This window comes from Mus musculus, chromosome 12, assembly GCF_000001635.26.
Source record: "Mus musculus strain C57BL/6J chromosome 12, GRCm38.p6 C57BL/6J".
Classification (NCBI taxonomy): Eukaryota; Metazoa; Chordata; class Mammalia; order Rodentia; family Muridae; genus Mus; species Mus musculus.
In genome coordinates this window covers 78,570,003-78,590,278 of record NC_000078.6, presented here as the reverse complement: position 1 = coordinate 78,590,278, position 20,276 = coordinate 78,570,003, and the positions used below count along the sequence as shown (strand labels likewise).

The 20,276-nt window shown below is 36.0% G+C and overlaps 1 protein-coding gene across 23 annotated transcripts in view; it reads right to left on the bottom strand.

Annotated features, from left to right (window-relative positions):
* The window catches only part of Gphn (gephyrin), a 467,448-nt gene that overhangs the window by 94,494 nt on the left and 352,678 nt on the right, over nucleotides 1–20,276 (bottom strand). The gene's annotated exons all lie outside the window — the stretch shown is intronic.

Below are 20,276 nucleotides of genomic sequence, written 5' to 3'. Positions count from 1 at the left end.
GTACCATTTTTTTTTTTTTTACAGATGAAGAAAGAAGCTTCGATGGAATTTATATTTTTGCTTAAGTCATGCAGCTGGTTACAGAAGAGCCAGGATGTAAGTAGTTTTGGCTTCAGGTTAGTATCTTCAACTATTGTACTAACCTTTAGACATTAATGAACTAGTTAGTAAACTAGTATGTAATTTACTGGAATTGTTCTTTTTCCTGTAAAAAGTCATAGAATATTATATGTAGGTATTCACTTTGGCATTAACGTCATACATACAGAAAAACTGCTTATTTTATAACTCTAAAATCAATTTCTATCCTCCACTTTATATTTGTGTATTATCTAAGAGCTAGCACTAAGCTCTTAAATTTCTAACTTCTTTTACCACCCATTGGATGTTTCATTATCTTCAAATTTTCAACTCAATGAATAGCCATTCTTTTTTTTTTTTTTTAACCAGTTTTATACCTGGGCAAGACAGTGAAAACATCCTTGAGTCTTCTCCTTGTGTTAAAACTATACCCAAACTAACTTTAAAATACAGAGTATGATCATTACTTCTCACTTCCATGGTGACTATAACAGCTGGAACATCATTTGTGTTCTGGTACCTGGTCTTATTCTATTCTTGTTCCATTGCTGTTTGTCTACCACATGGTTATGTAATTCTTTCTAAGATGCAACATATGCTTATAACTTTTAAAGACTTGGAATTTCACATTATAATATTGGCTAATGTCTATGAAGCCAATAAACCATCACTCCTATTATTCTTCTTTTAATATATATTAATTTTTTTCTTAAAGATTTATTTATTTTATATATATGAGTATGCTATTCCTCTCTTCAGACACACCAGAAGAGGGCATCAGATTCCATTACTGATGGTTGTGAGTCACCATGTGGTTGCTTGGAATTGAACTCAGGACCTCTGGAAGAGTAGTCAGTGTTCTTAACCACTGAGCCATCTCTCCAGCTCACTCCCATTATTGTCTTTTAACATTTTTGGATTCGCTGTGGTCCAGCCATACTAGTTTCTCTCTTTTCAGCAATTGTGTCCAGTGTCCCTCACCTTAGGGCCTTTGTGCTGTTTTCTCCCTTGGACCACTTTCCTTCAAATATTATACTGGTACATAGCCCTCATTTCTTTCAGTTTTTTGCTTGTATCATCACATCAGAAGTTTCTAGGAATATTCTCTGTATAATAATATGTACTATCATTTTATTCCCATTTCCCTACTTTACTACACATATAATACATAGACATTCAGAGTCATATGTCTATAGTACATAAAAGTAAATATTTGTTGAGGTAAAAAAATTGAATCATTTGATGATGGAAGCATTTCTTTCTGTGTGTATGGGGTTTCACGTCTGTGCAAATTCATTCATGTAGATGAACGTGCATGCTTTTATGTATGGAGACTAGAGGGGAATCTTAGGTGTCATTCCTTAGGAAGCCTCTATCTGGTGGCTTTTCTTTTTCTTTTTCTTTCCCCTTTTTCTCTTTCATTAGCCTGAGGATCACTAAGTAAGCTGGGGCTGACTGACTAGCAAGCTCCAGGGATTTGCCTGTCTCCATTTCTCTAGCACTGGGATTACAAAGGCACCACTGGGACCAGGTTTTTTATACATAGGTTCCTGGCATCAAAGTTAAGTCTTTATGTTTGCAAGAAAATTTATGAATAAAACCATCTCCCAAGTCCCAAACGCAGACTTCTTGATTACTACATCTTAATGTATGAATAACTTAGCTTTACCATTGGAACCCCAAAATCTTTGTAGCACCATGAATAAACAGAGAAAAGAAACAACAAGCACTACTGGTCTTCTAACTGGACACAGTTCCCTTTTGTCTTAGCCAGTTTTTGGCTGGGAGGTCTTTGATGTAACTCTGACAGCAAGATGTTGGAAGAAATCTCTGGGAGAAGACAGTTTATTACAAATACTAAGATTAAAAGAAATCCTTCCAAAAAGAAGCTTTTATCCTATCTTCTATCCTGTGTTCATTTTTTAAACCATTTTTTAAATTATGACTCTTTACATCCACAAATTTGAGTTGCTAGATAAGCCCTGCACTGCTTTTCTCTGGACTTCTAATATGTCTATGTGAAATAAATAAGCTCTTATTTTTAAAAACTACTTTGTAATGATTATATATATCCACCCCTCAAAATACTATAGTTTCTGGTTGTTGTGTATCACTAAATGTTGTACTTTTACCATGACTCCAGCCGCTGATCCACATATGCTCACTAGATTGACATAAAGGTATTATCTGAAATAATTTCCAACCTATGATTCAAAAGAGCCCTCTTACACATATAAAACTTCTTATACTATGTAACATTTCATCTAATATACAATAAATAAAATCACAGAAATGTAAACCTCAAAGATGTTAGTAATTTCTTAGTAATATATCTGAGTAATATTTTCCATTTAATATTGTAGTTTCAAGCTTAAAAATTTGACTTATTACTCACAGTTGAAATGTAAATTTATTAATCACCCATTTTCACTGAGGTTTGAGCTTTGTCAATCAAATATCTTAAAAAAATTTTGTTGTAACTAGTATAATTAGAAAAAATAATAGTGTCTTCTTTCTCCTATTCAGTCATACAGATATGCAGACATCAGCTTTGATCTTTTTGTGATACTATGGTACATCCTGTGTATAACCAAATAAGAGCTATCCTTCTAAAATGCTTAGTTTCTTACAATAGTACATTACTTAGTTGCATAGCATTATTTTTGAACATGATTTGCAATAGAATAAAAATGTTTTAGACAGAAAGTTTGATTATCAATGATGGCACACATCAATCAACACCCACTGATCAAGTACACTTTATAAACCAGACACAAGTGAGTTGTGATACACAAAGTAATAAATACCCAGTCATGGAGAACATTATAGCACAGCAGAAGGGGAAAGTAAACAGATAAATGAAAGGGCAGTGAACTATTTGATTTGTCTTTAACTACAGAGGCTGATAGTTCTCTCTGTCTCTGTCTCTAGTTGCAGTGTAGAGAATCTACTACCCATGATAAATCTCTCCCACTTAGAAAATACTTTGTATCTTTGTAACTTCTGGCACTTGCCTTTCTTTATCTTATATGTATTTAATATTTGTCTTATCATTGTTAGTATATTGTAAATATGAAAGGAAAACCTACCTTATTAATTTCTATATCCTTTGCCACTTTTAGAATACTTTACATAGTATTCACATCTTTTAAATACCTGAGATACGACTAAAAGCCAAATCTTTCAAGTTCAAGCCTGGAATGGAAAGAGAAAAACAGTGCCTTCTGCTGATGCTTTACTTCTCTAAGTACTGGATATTTACAAATTGGTTGCAGACCCATGACCTGCAAGTCCTCTTTTTTCCTAACCACTTTCCTTGATAAGTGTAGTTACCATCCCTCATCAAAGAGACCTTTCTTTCCAGCAAATGGAGACCATCATAGAGAACAATAACTTGACATGATACAGAGATCAATGCATCATGAGCAGTGCAGACACATTGAAAAAATCTATAACACAGTTTCTGCATCGATGGCTCAGGGAACACTGCAGAAGAGGGATGGAAAGATTTTAAGAGCCAGAATACTAGGAAGTCTACTGAAAAATGGTCTTTTAAAAATGGTTGGATAAACAAAACCGGAACAATGGCAATATCGATGGACATATTAACATGGAAGTGGAAAATTTCACAGGAGTTATGCCCCTAGACAAAACACCCCAGGCAACTAATAACTGACGGAAGAATAATTAACCTCTACCAAGGATAAGCTCCCTTAGTGGTTACTCCATGCAAAGGGTTCTGCCTTGCAACCAGATATGCCCCAAAATATGGACTCAGTAGGTTGTATTTATATATTTATGTACTTACACTTTGACTTTTAACTAGGGAATTTACTCACAGCCAAGATATTACAGCAAAAACCATACTACTGGCATGATGGGTCAGGCTCATGCTCATCTATTTGTATTGTAGGAATACAGTCCAGAAACATGGGCCTAGTGAATGGTACCACCCACATTGGGCTGAGTCCTCAAATGTCAATTAATAAGCAAGAAAATCTCTTACAGACATACCCACAGGCCAATACAATTCTCAATTTAGGCTCTCTTTTTAGATATTTTCTATGTCCTGTCAAGTTGACAGAGTTAACCAAGAAATAGAAAAAAATGATTTTCTATAAGCAAACTCCATTTTATGGTTCCAAATGTATTCTGATAGCTACCTTACAAATGAATATTAATGGTTTGAAAAAAAATCCCTGAGAAGCTATATTGAATTAACCCAAACAACAAAACAAATCAGACATAAAAATATTTGTCCTACGAATGAAATTCAAGTATTTAAGAGAATATTATTGAACTTATCATAAGATTCCTTGGTGATATAATCTAACAGACTGGATATGCAAACAGAATCCAGCATTTTGTTGCAAACATGAAACACACCACAACGATAAAGACAAACACTACTGTAGAGTAGAAGGCTGGAAAAAAGTCTTCAAGCAAATGGTACCAAGAAACAAATAGGAGTTGCCAGTCTAATATCCAACAAAATAGATTTACAACCAAAAGATATCAAAAGAGATGGGGAAGGATACATGATATTCATTAAAGGAAAAATCCACCAAGAGAAAGTCTCAGTTCTGAACATTTATGTCCCAAATGCAAGGGCACCCACATTCATAAAAGAAACTACTAAAGCTCAAAACACACATTGAACCCCACACAATAATAGTAGAAGACTTCAAAACCCCACTCTCACCAATAGACAGGTCATTGAAACAGAAGCTAAACAGAGAGAGACACAGTGAAACTAATAGAGGTTATGAACCAAATGAATTGAATGTAGTTACAGAACATGTCAACCTAAAACAAAAGAATATAACTTTTTCTCAGCACCTCATGGTATATTCTCCAAAACAGACCATATAACTGGTCATAAAAACAAACTTCAACAGATACAAGAAGATTGAAATAATCCCATGCATCCTATCAGATCACCACAGACGAAGGCTGGACTTCAATAGCAACAGAAACAACAGAAAACCCACATACCTATGTAAACTGAACAACTGTCTACTCAATGATAACTTGGTCATGGAAGAAATAAAGTTTTTCTGTAGCTCAATGAAAATGATGACACATCATAACCAAACTTATGGGACACAATGACAGCAGTGCTCAGAGGAAAACTCATAGTTCTGAGTGCCTCCAAAAAGAAACTGGAGCGAGCATACACCAGCAGCTTGACAGCATATCTGAAAGCTCAAGAACAAAAAGAAGAAAATACACTCAAGAGGAACAGATGGCAGGAAATTATCTAACTCAGGGCTGAAATCAATCAAGTAGAAACAAAAAGAAGTATACAAAAAAATCAACAAAACCAGGAGCTGGTTCTTTGAGAAAATCAACAAGATAGATAAACCCTTAGCCAGACTAACCAGAGGGCACAGAAACAGTATCCAAATTAACCAAATCAGAAATGAAAAGGGAGACATAACAACAGAAACATAGGAAATCCAAAAAACTTCAGATCCTACTATAAAAGCCTATATTAAAAAAATTGGAAAAATCTGGATGAAATGGACAATTTTCTAGACAAATACCAAATATCTAAGTTAACCCAGGATCAGATAAACCACCTAAACAGTCCCGTAATCCCTAGAGAAATAGAAGCAGTTATTAAAAGTCTCCCAACCAAAAAAAAAAAAAAAAAAAAAAAAAAAAAAGCCCAGGGACCAGATGGGTTTAGTGAAGAATTCTATCAGACCTTCAAAGAAGACCTAACACCAATACTCTTGAAACTATTTCACAAAATAGAAACAGAAGGAACACTACCCAATTCATTCTATGAAGCCACAGTTACACTGTGTATTCTCCCTTGGAGATGGAATGATTTCTGTCATTCAGGAACTTGTCACAATTTCCTTTCATAGAGGACTTCATAAGAGATCTTTTCTACTTCTATCATGTTTAATGTTCCAAGTAGATTTTAAAAACTGGTTGAGTGCATATTACTTTTAGCTTCAGAAAAAAATATATGTATGTGTGTATATATATATATATATGTATATATATATACACATACATATACATATATATATGAGGCATTTAACTATTGTAAATTATTTTGATGACTTAAAATGATCAATGTTGAGTTGTATATTTTAAGATAAATTTTATTAGTTTAATAAAAAAAAGGATACTTGAAACAATTTCACTAAAATTAGAGACAAGACAAGGATGCCCACTTTCCCCATATCTATTCAATATAGTATTCAAAGCTGTAGCTAGAGCAATAAGACAATAAAAGCAGATCAAGGGATTACAAATTGGCAAAGAAGTCAAGGTATCACTATTTGCAGATGATATGACAACCAAATAAAAAATGGGGTATAGAGCTAAACCAAAAATTCATACCTGAGGAATTTCAAATGGTTGAGAAGCACTTAAAGAAATGTTTTAAATCCTTAGTGATCAGAGAAATGCAAGTCAAAACGATCCTGAGATTCTATCTCACACCAATCAGAATGGCTAAGATCAAAAACTCAGGTGACAGCATATATTGGCAAGGATGTGGAGAAAAAGGAACACTCCTCCATTGCTTGTGGGATTGCAAACTGGTACAACCACTCTGGAAATCAATCTGGAAGTTCCTTAGCAAACTGGAAACAGATCTACCTGAAAACCCAGCAATACCACTCTTGGGCATATACCCAAAAGATGCCCCACCATACCACAGAGGCACATGCTCCACTGTGTTCATAACAACCTTATTTGTAATAGCCAGAAGGTGGAAAGAACCCAGATGTACCACAACAGAAAAATAGATACAGAAAATGTGGTTCATTTACACACTGGAATACCATTCAAGCATAACAAAGAGGACATTATGAATTTTGCAGGAACATGGATGGAATTAGAAAATATCATTCTCAGTGAGATAACTCAGACCCAAAAAGACATGCATGGTATGTACTCACCAATAAGTGGACATTAGTCAAAAAAGTACAGACTACCTAGGATACACAGAACTCAAGAAGGTTAAAGTAGAAGGACCCAAGTGAGGATGCTTCAATCCCACTAGGGAGGGAGAAGAAAAGAACTAAGGGAGACAGAGCAAGGGAGGGACTTGGGTAAGAGAGGAGAGGGGGAGGGGAGAGGGAAAGGGAAAGGGAAAATGACTAGGTATGGGGGTGGCTGGAGATAGGAGAGAAGCCCTGAGGGACCAGCAGAATGAATGCAAATATGTAACCTCAGGGTGTGGGAAGGTGGGCTGGACCCTCTAGAAAGTACCAGAGACTTGAGAGGTAAGAGACTCTCAGGACTCAAAGGGGGAGGAACCTTAGATGAAATGTCCAATAGTGGAGAGAAGGAACTCATAGAGTCCACCTCCTGTAGAAAGACAGGGCATCAGGTGGAGGGATAGGGTTGTCATCCCACAGTCAAAAATTCTGACCCAGAATTGTTCCTGTGTAAAAAGAATTGCACGGATAAAAATGTAGAAGAGACTGAGGTAAAGGTGTTCCAGTGACCAGCCCAACTTGGGATCCATCTCAAGGGGAGGCTCCTAGGCCTGGCACTAAAACTGATGCTATGCATGGCTGTCATGTAAGAGGGTCAACGGACTGAATTAGGGAAAGGGTGGAAGAAGTTGGGAAGAAGTTGACAACTCCATAGAAGACCAGCAGTCTCAACTAACTTGGACTCCCAAGATCTTTCAGACATTGAGCCACCAAGCAGGCAGCATATACTAGCTGGTCCGAGGCCCCTGACACATACACAGCAGAGGACTGCCTGTTCTGGTCTCAGTGGAAGAAGATGTGCACCTAACCCTTGAGAGACTTGACACCCCAGGGAGTGGGGAGACCTGGTAAGGGGCCATTATCTTGGAGACAGGGGATGGAACTGTGTGAGGGGGGACTGGGAGGGAAGATACAGCTGGACTGTAAAAAAGGAAATGTAATAATAAAAACATTACAAATAAATGAAGTAAGGCAGCTTTCAAATTATAGAACATACTATAATAGCAACAAAATGTCCAGGTTCTTCTTGATTAAATCAAAACCTCAGAAGGAAGTTCTATTATTCATAAAAATTAATAGTTTCCTAAACTACTTACAGTATAAAGGAATACTTTTCATAATACTGACAGTCTCAAGGAGGAGTCTTGGCGTGTCCTTGTTTACACCTTAGCCTTTAGCATCACATAGTGTTTGGGGATAGTATGCCTTGTATTTCTCTATTCAGGCTCTTTGAATAGCAGGTGACCTAGAACAAGTTTTCTAGGAAATGTAATGAACACAGATTATAGCAACATGTACATTCAATCTAAATTGTTACTGTGTTGGGTATGTTGAAGAACAAGTGGTTCAGAGGTGGCAAGTATTTAATCTTCCAAACAAATCTTTCTTTTTTTCAATTTTTTATTAGATATTTTCTTAATTTACATTTCAAATGCTATCCTGAAAGTCCCCTATACTCTCCTCCCCCCCCACCCCGCCCTGCTCCCCTATCCACCCACTCCCACTTCTTGGCCCTGATGTTCCTCTGTACTGCGGCATATAAAGTTTGCAAGACCAAGGGGCCTCTCTTCCCAATGATGGCCGACCAGGCCATCTTCTGCTACATATGCAGCTAGAGACACGAGCTCTGGGGGTACTGGTTAGCTCATATTGTTCAAACAAATCTTTCTAATCAAGAGAAGTTAGTTCCAAATTTCTAGGGAAACACAATGGCAGAATTCATGCAGTCAGTATTAAAGTCGCTTTTTAAAAAACTGTACATATAATTTCTCAAGTTGTCTCAAATTTCATGGTTTTACAGGTTTTCTACATGTATAATCAAGGGAATGTATCTTACATTTCTAACATAGAAAGCACAGATGAAAAGACTGCTTATTTTCTGGGGCTGAATAACAAATACTTAAAAAACAAAACCAAAAATAAAACAAAACACTGCTGCGGGGTCTGTGCCTCACTATCACAACAGAGGGCACGGTTGTCCCAGTGTCAGCTCTGTAACTTACATCACAATTCATCATCACTGGTAGGATACAATTTCAACTCTTAATGATAGTATATAAAATTCTTCCCTTCTTTTTCAGCACTCTGCTCATGGCTTATAGAATTGACAATACTGTGGGTGTGTAAGCACATAGTACCCTTTCATATTTCTTGCTTTAGTATGCTATGTTCTTTCTACCTAGAATAGCTTTTCTCTCTCTCTCTCTCTCTCTCTCTCTCTCTCTCTCTCTCTCTCTCTCTCCCCCCCCCCCCCCCGGGAAATTGCTATTCTTCCCTCACAATTTCTTTGTTTTTCAATAAGAAAATATTTAAATATTGATGAGAACATAGAAAAAGGTTCTTAGAGCAAGACTGAAAGGCTCTTTTTGGCTAAACTTGGTATCGATTTATAGCAAAATCTTATTTAATAAAAAGAAAATAAGAATTCAGGAACAGACAGTAATATAAATAATGATTTAAACATTCTTCCCTATAACATAATTTTAACTTATTACAGAAGTATAATTACAAAAGTCTACAATGGCAGTCTTCATACTAAGAACTGGTTCAGGCAAAAATCACCAGTGGATACTAAAAGCAGAAGGAAAAGTTTCAGGTAAAACAAGGTATTTATAGAGCATAAAATATATCTCCAGAAGGTACTTATTAAATACAAAGCCAAAAAGTTATTTCTTAGTGAAAACCTTACTGTCTACCATTTCTGCCAAGTGATCCACACTGGTATCACTAACAATGGAACAATTTTACATCATGGCATCACTGACACTATATATTGAAAAGGACACAGCATCACATTCCTGACAAATTGTATAGAAATTAAATCACTGTGAAACATCAGAAAAATTAAATTTATATAATTTAGTCATTATATAAAATGAGTCATTATATAAAATAACTGACCTATGATCTCCATAAATATTGAGTACATGAAAGCAAAGAAAAACATGAGTAATTGTTCTAGATTAAAAGAGTCTATGGGAACATTATTGTTAAACATATTGTACGAATCTGGGTTGAATCCAAGATCAGAACAAAAGAATTATTCTTTTACCCATTTCTATAAAGAACATTATTAGAACTGGCAAAATTTAATTGGAATCAGATTACATAATAGTATTATGGTACTGTTAAATTCTTGATTTTCATAACTGTACTGATGTTATGCAAGAGAATATCTTATTTCTTCCCATCAACCTCATTTCCCCGTACTTTAAATCCACACTGAAGAAGGGATAAAGAGGCATCAGATCTGCATTTTATCCACAAGCAATTTAGTAAAGTGTGTGCACACTAATATGCAGATAAATATGGCAACATTTAATTGTGGCAAAATATTGATATCTGGGGAGTCTGGATGAAAAGCATCCAGAAATTCTTCATAATATTCTTGTAACATTTTCTTGAGTACTGCATCTATTATAAAGCTAAACATGTTTACAAATTTTCCCTGCACTTAGGTATTAAAAACATTCTCATAGTATTTTCTTTGCATACTGCATTAAGCACATCTACATTTTATATTTATTTAATATGTCTCTTTTCCTAAGGATATTTTAGGTTTTCAAGGGAGAAAGTATCTAAAAATCAAGGACCAAAGATGCTCTGAACATATCATAGTCTAGAATATGTCAAAATGACATATGACAAAAATGAAATGACAAAAAGATGGCAATAAGGGCTGGAGTGATGGCTCAGAGGTTAAGAGCACTGACTGCTCTTCCAGAGGTCCTGAGTTCAATTCCCAGAAACCACATGGTGGCTCACAACTATCTGTAATGGGATCTAATGCTCTCTTCTTGTGTGTCTGAAGACAGTGACAATGTACTCACATATATAAAATAAATAAATCTTTAAAAAAAAAGATGGCTATATAAGTAAACACTATATATAACTTCAAATATTATTGTGGTCAATAAATTTAGTGTTGTTTTTGCATGAATTACAAAAAATTGATTTTTAAAAGACAGTTACACTGGGTGTGATGTTATAGATATGATTCTAGACTAGCCTGGGCAACACACCGTAACTTTGTCGAAAAAACAAACTAAACAAACAATAACAAAACAAAACACCAAAAAGCTGACACACACTTGTTAATAGGCTGAAATGTAGGTTTCTCCTGCTCTTATATCTTAGTTGGGTAGGCAAATAAACTTATATGGAGGCAAAGAACTCATACACATTAAATATAATTTTTAAAAAGTAAAAGTTTTCCTAGAGCTATTAAAAGAATAATTTTAGGGCAGTAATGTTAGGTAAACCTCAACTATTATTATATATGTGACATTTTAATATATTGCTTATTGATACATATATTTTATAGTTTTATATCATGTATTTATGTTTAGATTTTCTTTTTTACCAAAGTAAAAGTCCTTAAAATGTTTTGTGTATCTTTTGTCAGACTTCATGTCTGTGTACCATGTGTGTGCCTTGTACCTGAAGTAGCCAGAAGAGGATATCAGATCTCCTAGAACTAGAGTTATAGATGGTTTTCAGCTGTCATATGTGTGCTCAGAATTGAATCTGGGTCCTCTGGAAAAGCAGCTAGTGATCTTAACCATGCAACCATCTCTACAGCTCCCAAATTAAAAGTGCTTTTAATTCCATCATTAAAATATAACACTATTTGATATTAGCCAATATATTGACTGGTACTCAGTAATTTATTTCCATGTCTTTTCAGATTTCTATTTCTGTATGCTTTCACACTGCAGTCTAGTGTCATAACATTTAACACGAAGCACTTTATTTAGCATTTCCTGTAAGCAGGATCTAGTGGTGCTGGCCTCCCTCAGCTTGTGTTTATTTGAGAAAATCTTCATTTCTCTTCCGTGTTTGAAGGACAGTTTTACTGGATGTAATCTTCTTTGCTGAAGAGTTTCTTTCTTTTTTGTTTTTTAAAAATCACTTTGGAAGTAATATCTGAACAAATTTTGATTTCCTAATATAACTATTGAGATTTTTATTGGAGCTCCTTTGAATATGATAAATCATTTTTAGTTGTTTCTTTTGGGGTTTTGTGTAACTGGTGACAATTTGAAAATAGCATGTCCTGATATGTATCTCTTTGAACTTATCCTAGCTGTAGCTTTGAGTTTAATTTTTTTAAAGATTTATTTATTTTATGTATGTGTGTACATCATTCTCTTCAGACACACCAGAAGAGGGCATTGAATCCCACTACAGATGGTTGTGAGCCACCATGTGGTTGCTGGGAATTGAACTCAGAAAATTTGGAAGGGTGCTCTTAACCACTGAGCCATCTCTGTAGCCTGAGTTTAATGTATTTGAGTGTACATTTCTTTCTTATGTTTGGGATGTTTTTATTAATATTTCTTCAACTAATTTCAGCTTTCTTTTCCCTTCTTTTCTCTGGCTTATTTGTTTCTATATTTCCTTTCTTCTCTTTCCTTTTCTCTTTTCTCCACACCTACATATTTTGATTGATGATATATTATAAAGTTCTTCAAACTTCTTTACTTTTTGTTTTTTTAACTCCAGAATTTCAAATGACCTATATTTTTGTGTTTATGGATTCCTTTGCTTGATCAAATATGCTGCTGAGCCTTCAGAAAAAAAAATCAACTCAGTAACAATATTCTGTTCTAAAACTTGCTTTTATATGGTTCAAATTTCTATTGATATTCTCACTTTTGTTCATGTACTTTTACAATTTCTAATCATTATCTTTTCTCTTTGAGATCATCAAGATTTCAAAAAGTAATTATTTTGGACTTTCTGTCTCATAATCATATTCCTAGCTGGTTTCTGATTTATTTTGTCATTGTCATGCTTCCATATTGTTTGGTATGCCCTTTGATCCTTCCTCTCCTCATCTGCCTTGAGTTATAAGCCTTTGAGTAAAAAGCCACACTTTATAGACTGGCTTTGTATGGGCAACTATCCTTTTCCAATCAGCCTGGCCAGAGATTCTGAGGAGGCAGGCTTCTAAAACCTTTTTTTATTTTTTGAGGCGGGGGTGGGGGTGGGGGTTGGGGGAGGAATGTGACTTTTCTGGGCCATTGCATGTAATTTGCCAATTAAGAGCACTTGTAGGTTTTTTTAAAGCTTATAATTTGTTGCTTTCTCTGATGTTTACTTGCAACACTCCAAGTGTTTCATGCTGCAATGAGGCCCCTCAAGCATTGAAAGTTTCCCAGCTACCTGTCAGTAGGACAGTCAGGTAACACAGAAAACATGCTCAAGTCTTCTGTTCTGAGGAAGAAGCCAAGACTTAGGCAGAGGTCATGCTGATTGTTATTAAGAGGTGCTGGCATTTGTGGTTGGCACACTAGGCTTTACAGTGCCACACTGATCTTCCTCCAAGCACTCATTTACTGTACTGGTGCAGGGCATCCTCTTGGAGACGGGGGGGGGGGGGAGGAGGAACTGTGGGAATCTCAGATATTTATATGATGATACATAACAGTAGCAAAATTATAGTTATGAGGGGCAATGAAAATCATTTTATGGTTTGGGGGGGTCACCACAACCTGAAGGACTGTATTAAAAGGTCACAGCATTAGAAAGGTTGAGAATTATTGCCCTAAAACTATTCTTTTAATAGTTCTAGGAAAACTTTTACTTTTAAAAAATTATATTTAATGTGTATGAGTTCTTTGCCTCCATATAAGTTTATTTACCATGTGTTTGCCTAGTGCCTGCAGAGGTCAGAAGATAGAGTCTGATCCCTTGGGACTAGAATTACAGAAAACTCTTAGCCACAATATGGATGCTGGAATTTAACCCAGATTCTCTTCAAGAGCACAAATGCTCTGAGTTAACTCTCCAGCCCTCTAGTAAAATTTTTTCATGAATATTTATCTCAACTATATCCCACTGAATTCAGTTTTATTATGTAATGAACATTTCTAATAAAATGGTAGTGTCTTTAAGTAAACATTTCCCTAACTTAAAATTATTTAAAAATTAAAAGCATATTATGGTTTGGTGGTATAATCCTTGAATCCTAGTAATTATGGGCTGAGGCAGGAGGATTAAGAGGCCAAGGTCAGATTGGGCTACACAGCAAGATCCTCTTAAAACAGTCCATATTATAAAACAGAGACACGTTTTATCTTGATAGCTGGCAGTGCAATTTGGCAAAACAATAGATTCCTTAAGAGGAAGGCAAAGTTGAGTCCTATAATTCCTTATTTGATTCTAAGCTCTCCCAAGTGAAGCAGTAATCTCCCTGAGTTCACTAAAAAGAGAAAATCAGTTAGGAGTCTACATATCTAAAAGCTCAAAGGTTCTACTTTTTTGTTGTTGACACTTATGTATTTGTTTTACTTTACGTTTTGTTTAAGAATCACAAACAGGAATTTCTATCAATTAACAGAACTTTGTATCTAGTTGAATGAAGGATGATCCCTTTTCATGGAACTTGGTGGCAGATAAATTACAGTCTAAGGATATTTTTACCTCAGTAATTCCTATTGGCATTTCAATAACTTTATTATCACAGAAAATTCTTAGGAAGATAAAAGTTGCAAATAATTTTATTACTAATTTTATAAACGTTGTGGAAGAGTCATTTCCTGGCAGGTTTCATCAACAACCACTGCTCCTATATGGCAGACCAGACAAGAGAGCTGCTCCTTCAAGGAGATGTTCGTTGTGCTGACTTGGGTGTGTAAAATCCCTCCTTTCCAATCTCATGCATACTCTGCTCTGAAGCTTTTCCTTGAGCACCAGTGCCTAGGGCAGTAGAGCCACTGCTGCAGCAGAAGTACAGATGTTTAAGAGCTCTATAGATCTGTGTGTGCCTATGTTGTACTCCACAACTCCCAGGTGGCCCCCAAAGCACTGGTACTCCCCACAACATTGCCAATATTTCTATTGGAGCACATGTGCACTGGGGTTTGCTTTAGCCTGTATTAAAAAACTGAGGTCTTTTCACATGCTCCAGAGCTGGGCTTTAACGTTACTTCATGGCCACTGTGGATCAGACATTGTGGCACTACTACCAGGACCATTCTCATGAGTCTGTCATGGCAATAAGAACGAATAACCCCAGCCAGACTGTGCCATCCTCTATAGGAGAAAAGAGATCAGGATGATTCAGTAGTCTTTATTATCAATCAATTACTCCAACAACTTTCCCCTTTGCTGTAAACATCCACAGCTCGGCTGGGAGCACTCATGGAATCTTTGTTAATGCTGACCTCAGCTATGATGCAAAAGGCTCTTACTGGAGCTGCCATTCTCCATGCAGCTTGCAACTTCATACCTACCACAGATGGGGATCTTTTCTCTCCAAAACCAGTCTGTAAAGTCTGTAAAATGGGCCGGGCAGTGATGCTGCACTTGGGAGGCAGAGGCAGGCAGATTTCTGAGTTCGAGACCAGCCTGGTCTACAGAATGAGTTCCAGGACAGCCAGGACTACACAGAGAAACCCTGTCTCTAAAAACAAAACAAAACAAAACAAAACAAAACAAAACAAAACAAAGGAAAACAACAACAAGAGTTTGTAAAACATGGCTATTCTTTACGTCCAGGGTAAAATAAACAAAAATTAAAGAAAAACTACCACTAAATAACACACCAATATTCTAGTAGTCAATTTCCAAAACTAGAAACATGTAACACATAGAGACAATGAAATCAGAAAAAACAATACATAAGCAAAATGAGAAGTGCAATAAAAAATGAAAATCACAGAAAAAAAAAACCCTAAGCATATCTAGCAGTGGTGGTACACTCCTGTGATCCCAACACTTGGGAGGTAGAGGAGGGTGGATCTCTAAGTTTGAGACCAACCTGGTATACAGACTGAGTGCCACAGAGAAACTCTTTCTTAACAAAACAAAACAAAAGCAGAAACAACAACAAAACAAAATCAAACAAACTAAAAACTAAGCATGCATTCAGAACTGAAAAATATAAATGAGTATAAAATTTAACAAAGAGCACCAACAAGCAGATTTGATCAAACAGAGGAATCTTTGAAATACTGCCTTACACATATTGTCATGCATTTGGGTATCATATTACCTCACTGATTTGTGTTGGTGGGTGCCATTCAGGAGGATCTGTAATAGGCAAAGTAAGCTTCCTGGAGTGGCCTACCATCTTGTTTGGATGGGTTGGGTTTACTGGAGAGGCACAACCCCAGGGGCTTCACCCCAGGACTGCTTCTTTCTACTGATGTGCCAAGTCCAGCATGGCTGTGGAAGGGACAGCATGACAAGGTTCCTGACCCTGGAACAGAGCCAGCAGGGTGAGGGCCTCCACAAGTGCTGAGTTTGTGGTGGGTGTGGGTTTATTTTTATAATAATGCATATAATTTACTTTATGTTCCTCTTTTGGGAAATGTTCTCCCTGCCAAGGTTAATGACTCTATGATAATTAGAAGCAGTATAGGTCTGGGATGCAAATGTGTGTCTAATACTCCTCAGCAAAATGGTAAATGCTGTGTGACCTTAGGGACAGCCCTTAAGGCTGTGGGAAAGGACACTGAAAACATGAGTTCAAGGATGGGGGTGGGGAGTGTTTCAGAGGGGAGACCGGGAAGGAGGACAACATTTGAAATGTAAATAAATGAAATAATCAATAATAATAAAAAACAATGCATATTTTCTCAATTATGCAAAATATAAGCATGCAATATAAATTGTATGAGGAGATTCACAGACCTAGACAACAAAGGCAGCTGCACTAATGAGCCAGCCTGTCAGAAAGATACAAAGGCAAGCAGATTTCTGAGTTCAAGGTCAGTCTGGGACAGAGCCAATTCATGTGATCTTAAGAGCCAGATCCCAGCCAGCTAGCTTATTGTCTGTGCTTGCAAGGAAAAGCCAATCTCTGAATTCATTTGCTATGTTAAAAAATGTTCTTGCACCTTTTCTAAGAATCAAGGGGCTAAGCTAAGGTAATAAAATGCTGATTCCTGGGATAATCAAAAGGGAATCTGGGTTAATGAATGAGTTGATATGTAAATAAAAGACAGGTTTGGACTGCAAGAGCTGAGCTATGTTGACTACTGTCTGGAGAGTCATCTTGGACAGAACACAAAGCTGTCATCTTGCACCCTACCGCTGACGTTGACTTTGAATCATTTCTTCTGCTCCTCCAAAACATCCCTTTCTCGGGACCCCCACTCTAAGCTGAGGTTGTTTCTTGGCACTGATGTGCTCTTTCATGTTTGTCATTACCACATTCCACATTTTTCTGGCTTGGTGTGAGTGGACACTGGGAGACCCTCGCTGCCTATAGCCTGGTGTGATTACTTCCTGGGTGATAGCCCACTGTGTTAGGCAAGTCTCCTGCAGATCATCATGAATATGAACATTCTTGAGATGATGCTGTTTAGATGAATTAATGATTTTAAGTAGTTTTAGAAAGTTAAATTTAAGTAATTTTGGAAAATTAAGATAGTTGATAGAAAGTTTAAAGTTAAAATCAAGAATAGAGTGCACCCTTTCCTCATAGAATAGTAAGAGCTGCAAAAGATAGAGAAAGGTGTACAGTGAGCATTCATGCAGTACATAAACAAAATTGTAGGAGCAAGAAAAATAGTCTTGGGACAAGTTAATGATCAAAGAAAACATTCATTCTAGGTTGGGACTGGATTCCCTGATCTTGTGATTTAGGGATATGGTAATGGGTTTTTGGTATGCACTATGAAAAGAAAGGTCATAAATAAAGAGTAAATAATTCTATTTTGACTATAAGAGCAGAAAATAGATGATTATCCAGTTTAACTGATCAAGACTAAAAAATATAAAATTGATAATGAAAAAATATAAAATAGATGATGATCTGTTTCTTGGTAAACACAAACTGTCATCAGCTAAACATAGGAAAATCTTGCTACGGTAGATTGGCTTGCTTAAACTTTGTTAATCAATGAAAAAAAGAATTATTAATTTGTACCTTGAACTTGTAGAAAGAAAGACAGATGGGAAATGTTTAGTTAGGTATGAGTTGGAGCCTGCTTTGCTTCATCCACTCTTTGTATATGTGTGTGTATGATTATTCCCCTTTCTTTTCTCTAATCAGTGGTTGCCATAGGCAGCAGCCCCTGTCAGTTGTTATCAGAATTGACCCCCACTAGTCCTACTAGTGCTGACCCTTGTTGGCTGTCTTACTAGCACTGACCTCAATCACCTACTCCAGACTCTCTGCCTTCCTTTACCCTGTGGTGTTGAAGCTGGCCTTTGGCACTGCATACTTATTATACACTAAAAAACATGTTAATAAAAATAAGATGGAGTTTTTAGTTATTACTTTTTATGTCTTAGTAGTGGTGCTGGGCTCAAGCCAGGACTGAATACTTTGCTACAGAGCTACATCTTCAACACTCCAAAATAATCTCTGAACCATAAAGCAGGTCATTAGAAACTATCAAATTTTCTACCTTAACACAGTTAAGCTATTATTTCCTAATCTACGTGTTGGTGTCAGGTTAGGCAGAATAATGAGTCAGAACTCCATCTTAGAAAGAAAAATGCACTCTTCATATTCTGTTGTTGTCTATGTGATGGCCTACTGTTGGACCCTAACTGAGGGAATTAAGTAGAGAGAAACCTGGAAAGAATTCCTCAAACTTGAGGAGAAAATCACACTGGACTCACTTAACATAGGTATGGTGTTTTTGCTCCTGAGGAAAGAATGTTAAGCACATTTGTGTGATCAAAAGCAAATGACTCAGGGTTAATAAAATGAAACTTCATTTGCCACCTAGGTGTTGTAGCATGAAATGTAAAATATAAAAATGCCTGATATGTACAGTGAAACTTAGGTTAAGAACAAACAGAAGATACACTAGAAGATTTAATTCTGTTCAGATGGCATGATTACCCATAGCAATAGGTGAATTTACACCTTCACTGTTAAAACTCCTCAGCTTTCCCTCTTCACTAGTAATGAAATAATACTCAAATTCACATGGGAATGGCAAGGGCCTCAATAGGCAATATGTATTTACTGTAGTAAAATACTTATTAAATATATGTTTATATTTACATTATATTTTAGGTAACATATCATAATTTAAACAAATATATTCATATTATAATATATTTATATAACAAATATATTTTGAAAAATGACAGATAGATGACTTAACTGGTAAAGCACTTGTGCTACAACTATGATGACCTAAATTAGATTCTCCAGAATCTATAGGAAAAGCTAGGCCTGGTGATATGTTCTTCGTAATCCTAGTGCTAAGGAGGCATAGATAGGTAGATTCCTGGGATTCATTATCAGGTAGCCTTACCTACTTGGTGAGTTCTAGTGAATTAAGAAAATGTCTCAAAAAAAGATGTACAGTCCTGGAGGAACAATACCAGAGACTCCTACTTTTGGTCTCCTCATAAGCACATACATATTTACACTTGCTCTCATAAGCATATATGTACCCGCACATTCACCAACATTCAAGTGCCCATATATATCAACAAATTTAAAGACTCCCACTTTTTAATTCTGTAACATATTGCAAAGTGACAGAAACTAACCAGTGAAGTATTAGCATAAAGATAGGTATACCAGTCACTAGTTACATACTACAAATAAGTATCTTTTGCACATCATCATTATTTTAAAATAGCCCTAATTTGGAAACAAATCAAATGTCTATCAATTGTTCAATAATGAAAAGAAATAGTAAAGTGAAATATTATAACACTGAATACATTTATATATTAGCTATAACATTGATGAAACTTAAATGAAAACAAGTAAAATCTGAGAATTGACTTAGAAGGAAAAAAAGTCATGTTTTCATTCATATGTAGATTCTAGCATCAAATTTTTATATGTGTGTATTTCTGTATGAGCATGAGTATGTACAACACAGGGAAGTAGGAAAAAGACCATGGGAAAAGGAAGTCTTTTGGAGGTTACTAGAACACACAGTTGACATAAAAGTGAGATGGAGAATACTATGGAAGGAAAGGTTTAAGTGGGGATTAGGGGCATGGAGATGGGGGAGAGGAGTAGCTGTAGGACGGGTCAGCTATAACTAATAATGTATAAGAAAGCTATGAAGAGATCTGGTATTTTGTAAGCTAATTAACAATAACAACAAAAAACAAAAAGAAAAAAAATCCTGCCCCCAAACAATATAAATGAGCTTAAACAAAAGTACTCTATGTGGGTGTCATACTGCTCACAAAAGCCATAGGTTACTAAATAAAAATCCCAGTGCCAGGCTTGGACTATTAACAATCTTAATGAGTTGTTGGTTACAGATGTCTTCGAGGCCTGAAAAACAA